The sequence below is a fragment of the Tupaia chinensis genome, unplaced genomic scaffold, assembly GCF_000334495.1.
Source record: "Tupaia chinensis unplaced genomic scaffold, TupChi_1.0 Scaffold150288_1, whole genome shotgun sequence".
Classification (NCBI taxonomy): domain Eukaryota; kingdom Metazoa; phylum Chordata; class Mammalia; order Scandentia; family Tupaiidae; genus Tupaia; species Tupaia belangeri.
In genome coordinates, this window is record NW_006210128.1 from 1,372,973 (window position 1) to 1,379,956 (window position 6,984).

The 6,984-nt window shown below is 41.2% G+C and overlaps 1 long non-coding RNA gene across 4 annotated transcripts in view; it reads left to right on the forward strand.

Annotated features, from left to right (window-relative positions):
• LOC102480320 (uncharacterized) overlaps nucleotides 1-6,984 on the forward strand; it is a 112,314-nt gene that overhangs the window by 71,739 nt on the left and 33,591 nt on the right. The window contains exon 4 of one of the 4 annotated variants that reach the window (XR_001369950.1): nucleotides 1,053-1,262. The exons of the other annotated variants lie outside the window; for them this stretch is intronic. This is a non-coding gene — a long non-coding RNA (uncharacterized LOC102480320). The remainder of the gene's footprint in view (nucleotides 1-1,052; nucleotides 1,263-6,984) is intronic. 4 annotated transcript variants of the gene reach the window in all.

The following is a 6,984-nucleotide window of genomic DNA, read 5'->3' on the forward strand; positions in this document are numbered from 1 at the left end:
CAATCCCTTCTCCATTCTCCTCTCGGGATCTTGGGCATGCACACACACACGCCCTGTGTGAGTTTAAGCTACCGGGTCCAGGACGCGAACCACGGTCAACTACATGGGAGTCCAGCGACACCGCCATTACGCTAACTGCTGGTTCCACTGGCCCCATAATAATTCTTTTAAAAAGTAGAATATGTGGTTCCTTGATAGAATGATTTGGCAGAGGTCAGCAGATGGCATGGTAGTTAAGGTGTTGGACTCCTGCATGATCAACCATGGTGTGAGTCCCAGACGTGGCAGCATAAAAATCACGCCAGGCATGTGTACATGCATGCCCAAAATCCTAGTAGGAGAATGGAGGAGAAGGGATTGCAGTGTGATCATTCTCCTTTGGGAGGGGAAGTGATTTATCACTTTCCCTCTCATTGTCACTGTCTCTGAAGAGCACATGTGCCCTATGGCAAAAACCTTAAAAAACAAAGGACAAAAAAGAATGACTGGGTGAGAGGTTTTTTTTTTTTTTTTGGAGAGGTTTTCGCTATAGGGCGTGCTATAGGGCGCGTGCGCTCGCCAGACAGACAGAGAGAGACAGAGAGACAGGAAGTGAGAAATCACCCCCCAGGGGGGATGGCCACGCCGCAATCCCTTCTCCTCCATTCTCCTCTTGGGATCTTGGGCACGTACGCACACGCACCCAGCGTGAGTTTAAGCCGCCGGGTCCGGGACTCGAACCTCAGTCAACTACATAGGAGTCCAGCGACATAGCCATTACACTAACTGCTGATCCCGAGAGGGTTTTTTTTGCTCAGAGGCACATGCACTTGCCTGAGAGAGACAGAGAGACAGAAAGTGATAAATCACTTCCCGGGGAATGGCCATGCCACAATCTCTCCTCCTCCATGTCCTCTTGGGATCTTGGGCATGCATGCACATGCGCCTGGGATGAGTTTTAAGCCACCGGGTCTGGTATTTGAACTGCGGTCAACTATGTGGGAATTCAGCAACGTAATATTACGCTATCTGCTGGTCTCTATTTCATCCTTTTTTTGTTTCTTTCCATCCAGGTGGCAGTGTTTCTGCTGGTATCTCATTCTCAAAACATCTTGTCTGTCATGGAACACGTTAATATCCAGGGAATTCATGTACCTGAGCTCTCCACAGATCCTTCCTGGAGACCTAGACACCTCTATTCCAGCTTCTGTGGAGCTCCTCGATTGACCCCAGGAATTACGGTTCTAATCTCTTTAGCAAATGGTCACTCAGCCATTCCCTTGGTATGACCCGCAGTGTAGGCTTCCGCATCTTTGCAATATGGATAAAGGGAGGAATTCGGGAGAATTTCTCACATAATCATGCTCTGGTCTCTTCTTCTTAACATTTTCTTCCTCAATTTATCACTTTTCTCCTACTTTATTACATAAGAGGTATTAAAACTTTTCATGGAGAGGACAACTGAAGGTTTTCTGCCCAGACTTCACCGTCTTGCACCCCAAATCTAGCCAGGACAAGTCAATAACCAGTCATATACATTTGAGTTCTGAGTGGCCCCTTGCAAGGACTAGGTCAGCTGAAGGTTTTTGCCCAGACTTCACCCTCCTCCCCCACCAGATCTAGCCAGGGTCAGACTAATCCTCATATTCCATGGAATGTGGGAGAAAGGGAGAAAATTGGTTCTGCTTAGGGATTGCAGATAACCTCCTCCTGCCTGCCTCTCAATGTTCAGATTTAACTTCAAAGAATAGGGAAAAAAGTATAATGCATCAGATGACCAGAAACCACTGCAGAGGCACAAGAAATATGAGAAGCCAAGAAAATATCTCTCCTCCAAGGGAAAAGAATAACTCCTCATCCTCAAAGACAATACAAAGAAACTTGTGGGAGAAATGTCAGAAAAAGAATTTAGAATTTTCATAGTGACAAAGTTAACAGATGCAAGAGAAGAGAGACATTGAACTTCGGAAGATGCAGAAGAAAGGAGACAACGAGTTCCAGGAGGTGAGGAATTTCTTTCAGGATCAGAAAGAGGAAATACACACCATTAAACAGAATCAAACAGAATTGTTAGAGATGAAGATTGTAATACAGATAATCAAGAACTTCCTTGAAAGTATTAAAAGCAGATTAAATCATGAAGAAGATCAAATCTCAGATGTACAAAATAGAACCTCTGAACTAGAAAAATTACCAAAAAGACTGAGAAAATAACCCCCCAAAATGAGCATAATTTATGAGAAATACTAGATACTAGCAAACACCCAAAACATCCAGATAATTGGTATTCCAGAAGGTGAAGAAACTAGTAAGGGCATTGATCATCTATTCTATGAAATCCTGGAAGAAAACTTTCCAAACCTAGAGAGGCACTCAACTATCCAGACTCAAGAAATACAAAGGACCCCACATAGAATCAACCCAAGATCTTCTCCACGGCACTTCATAGCCAGATTGACCAAAACCACAGACAGGGACAAGACACTAAAATTGGCAAGAGAGAAATGTCAAGTTATTTTCAAAGGATATCCCATAAGGCTAACGCTGGACCTTTCATGGAAACAATGCAAGCAAGGAAAGAATGGGAAAATATATTCAAAGTGTTAAGTGAAAAATGATTTCAACCAAGAATATCATACTCGGCAAGATTATCTTTCATATGGAAAGAAAAGACAAAAGCATTCTCAGATAAACAAAGCCTGAAAGAATTTACGAACACCAGACCAGTTCTCCAAGCAGTGCTGAAGGTAGCGCTATACCAGGAAAACCAAAGTTGGACACACAGAATTAAGAATACAAAAAGCAACCAAGAGAATGGTCAACTTAATGGTAGGGACGAGTCCGGAAGGAACAGTAATAACTTTGAATGTTAACTTCCAGAATTTAAACGGAAAGATCAGACCACAGTAACCCTGCAAATTCAATAGAAGAGAGATGAATTACATCAGACTAAACTGATGAAATAGAATTTTACAACTTTTGACTAAAACATTACTGATTTTCTTCTATGCTTTGTTGTCCAGCTTTAAGGAGAGAGTGCACCTCCCCACCCAGGAGGCAGGTCACGCTGCAATCCCCTTTCCTGTGTTCTCCTTCCCCTCAGGATCCTGGGCAGGCATGCACACACACCTAGCATGTTTTGGGGATTCAAATAGCACTCAGTTTTGTAGAATCCAGCCCCCTCCACACAGCACTTAACCACTGTGCTGTGGGCTCAGTCCTAAACTCATATTTTAATCCATTTCCCACGAACTTTTTGAAGGACGCGCGTAAGCAGTAAACAGAAACCAGACTACATCTTCAATGCTTTGCTTGAAAATCTCAGCCAAGTATCCAGGTTCATCACTTTCAGGTCTTGGTTTCCACCTACCGCTGGACCACCACACAGCCACGATTTCTGTCATTTTACAGCGAAGGCCGTATTTCCTTCAGTTCCCAGTGTCATGAGCCTCACTTCCCTGGAAGGGCTCATCAGAAGCACCTTTAACATTTCTGCTAACATTTCTTCTTTTCTTTTTCTTTCTTTTTTTTTTTTTTTTATGATGATGTACATGTTTTCTAAGACAATGAAACCTCTGTCTCCTGTCTCTTCTCTTTAGAGTCTCATCAGAATTGTCTACAATGTCCATCTTTTTCTTTCTTTCTCTCTCCTTCTCTCTTTCTTTCTTCCTTCCTTCCTTCCTTCCTTCCTTCTTTCCTTCCTTCCTTCTTTCCTTCCTTCCTTCTTTCCTTCCTTCCTTCTTTCCTTCCTTCCTTCTTTCCTTCCTTCCTTCTTTCCTTCCTTCCTTCTTTCCTTCCTTCCTTCTTTCCTTCCTTCCTTCTTTCCTTCCTTCCTTCTTTCCTTCCTTCCTTCTTTCCTTCCTTCCTTCTTTCCTTCCTTCCTTCTTTCCTTCCTTCCTTCTTTCCTTCCTTCCTTCTTTCCTTCCTTCCTTCTTTCCTTCCTTCCTTCTTTCCTTCCTTCCTTCTTTCCTTCCTTCCTTCCTTCCTTCCTTCTTTTTTTCTCTTTCTTTCCTTCCTTCTTTCTTTTTTCTTTTTAAAATTGTATCTATTTTTTTATATATATTCAATCACTGTGTACCATTGATTGTACACCAAATGAATTTTCCCATCATGAATACACTGTATATTGGTTTGGTCAAAGATATTACCACACACTTTATAACCAACAGATTTTTTTTTCCATTATGGGTCACATTTATAGATATTTTTTTAAAAAAGAATCATTTTATTTAACTTTATTTATTTACTTATTTTAATTTGACCAGAGAGGGACAGAGTAACAGAAAGAGGCTAAGTGAGAAGTCAAGGTCTGGGACTCGAACTGCAGTCAGCCACATGGGAGTCTAGCGCCCTTAACCACCATGCCACCTGCTGGCCCCAACACATTTATACATTTTTAAGAAACATAATAAAGTTATTTCTTACATATTCACTATTAAGGGCAAGAAATCAAATGTGCTAGACTATCCCCAGTGACACAGAAAGTACTGTAGGGACTGTAGCAGGAAACCATATGGCTGACCATGGGTTTGGATCCCAAGTCAACCTGAAACACCCAGTACACATGACCAAGATCCTGACTGACTGGAGGACTGGGGGAAGGGAATTAGGCATCAAGAATGAGATCCTTGAGACCAGCAGTTAGCGTAATGGCTATGTTGCTGGACTCCCACGTAGTCGACCACGGTTTGAGTCCTGGACCTGGTGGCTTAAACTCATGCCGGGCGCGTGTGCGTGCGTGCCCAAGATCCCAAGAGGAGAATGGAGGAGAAGGGATTGCAGCGTGGCCATCCCCCCGGGGGGTGATTTCTCACTTTCTGTCTCTCTGTCTCTCTATCTGTCTGGCAAGTGCATGTGCCCGATAACAAAAACCTCTCAAAAAAAAAAAAAAATAAAAAAGAGATCCTGTTGGGGACCAGCAGGTGGCATGGTGGTTAAGGCGCTGGACATTCCCACATGGCTGACCGTGGTTCAAGTCCTGGACGTGGTGGCTTGCTTTTTCACTTTCTCTCTCTCTCTGTGTCTCTCTCTGGTCAAAGTAAAAAAAGTAAATGAATAAATAAAATTAAAAATTTTCAATAAAAAAGAATGAGATCCTATTGAGGGAGCCTTTCTCTTTCTCTCTTGCATGTGCAAATGTCTACCTGTGCTTTCACTCATGAAAGAAATAAAATAAATAAGCTTTAAAAAGGGAACTCAAATATGCATCTACATGCTCTTTTTTTTGAGAGAGAGATTTTTGCTATAGGGTGTGTGCAATATCTAGAGAGACAGAGAAACAGTGAGAAACCACCCCTGGGGGGATGGCCATACCACAATCCCTTCGCCATTCTCCTCTCGGGATTTTTGGTGTGCATGCACACATGCCCAGCGTGAGTTTTAAGTCATCTGGTCTAGGACTCTAACTACTTGGGAGTCCAGCAAAGTAACCATTATGCCACCCACTGGTCCCATATCTATATGCTCTTAGTCAATCGCATTTCCCCTTTTTCTTCCCAGAGCAATTTTTGTAATAATTATTTTCTTTTTAAGATTTTTACTTCCTAAGTAGCACTAGAATCACCTAAACAATTGTCTGCTTACTTCATATAGGGTCCCATTGCCTGTGGTCTTCTTTGATTGCTTCTTTTGCTTAAGGTGGTATTTTTAACATTTTTTTTCATGCTGATGCTCATGGCTCTCTTTCACAGGTTTTCCCTCCCGTAGAGTATTCGACATATACCTCAAGTAGCTGATCTACTCAACTTCGATGGGTATTGGCTTGTTTACATTTTTCCTTTATGGAAAATGCTTACAAACTTCTTATAGAAGTCTCCTGGTATGCACGTACCAGAACCACATAGTTTCCCATAGAGATTAGGACATTTCACATTCCCACCAGCCACAGACAAGAGCTTCTACAGCACACATTCCCAGCAATCCGCAGGGTGGACAGGCGTTTCCTATCAGTTAATCTGGTGGCTGTATGTGGTCGTGGCTTTAATTTGCACTTGCCTAATTACCAGTGGTTGAAAATAGTTGTATATATGTATGGAGGTATTTGTGCCTTGCCTTCTATGACAGTTTTTGAATTTATTTTGCTTATTTTAAGGGAGTGATTTTTTTCTTCTTACTACTGAGTTGGAAGAATTTTTGCATTTTGGTTATTCTTTTAGGTTACATTATTAACATATTTTCCTCCACTCTATGGTTCTTGATAGCATCTATTGACGTCTGGGTGATCTTAATTTTAATGATGATGTTAATGTTCTAACAATAGGAGTTACCTTATAAGATATTGAACTCTTTTTGCCCTTACTGGTAACTCGAATATCATCTTTATTGAAGTTCTTATTCTAGTCTTTTGCCCATTAAAAAATTTGTACTATGGGTCTTTTTCCTATTATCTTATAGGAATTATTAACGGACTTCAGTTATTTGTTCTTTAGCATATAAAGCCACGTGTCGCTTCATGACAGGGATATGTTCTGAGAAATGTGTCCTTAGGCTGGTTGTCATTGTATGAACAACATTGAGTGCACTTACACAAAACAGCGTAGCTCACGACACGCCAAGGCTCTGCGTACAGCCTACTATAACTGGACCACCACTGCATGTGGGCTGTCATTGACCAGTCAGTATGAGGCACAGAAACTATACAAGGGGACCTCAAAAAGTTTGTAAAAAAATGAGATTAAAGAACAAGTTTATTTTGGAACAGAAGAAGAAAACACTTACATACATACATGTTTTTCCATAATAGGTATTTCCATGAATTTTTTGAAGTTCTCTTGTATATGCTTTTTCCCTTTTTAAATGTCTTTTGATGAGCACAATTAGTGAATTTTGATGAAGTTCAGTTTATTTTTTTAAAATTTATAGTTAGTACTTTTTGCATCCTGTGTGAAAAGTATTTTCTGGCCCCAAGGCTGTGAAGATGTTTTCCTACATAGTTTTCTAGAAGCTTTGTAGTTTTAGCTATCATATGTGGTTCTATAATCCATATGTAACTAGCTAGTTTTATAT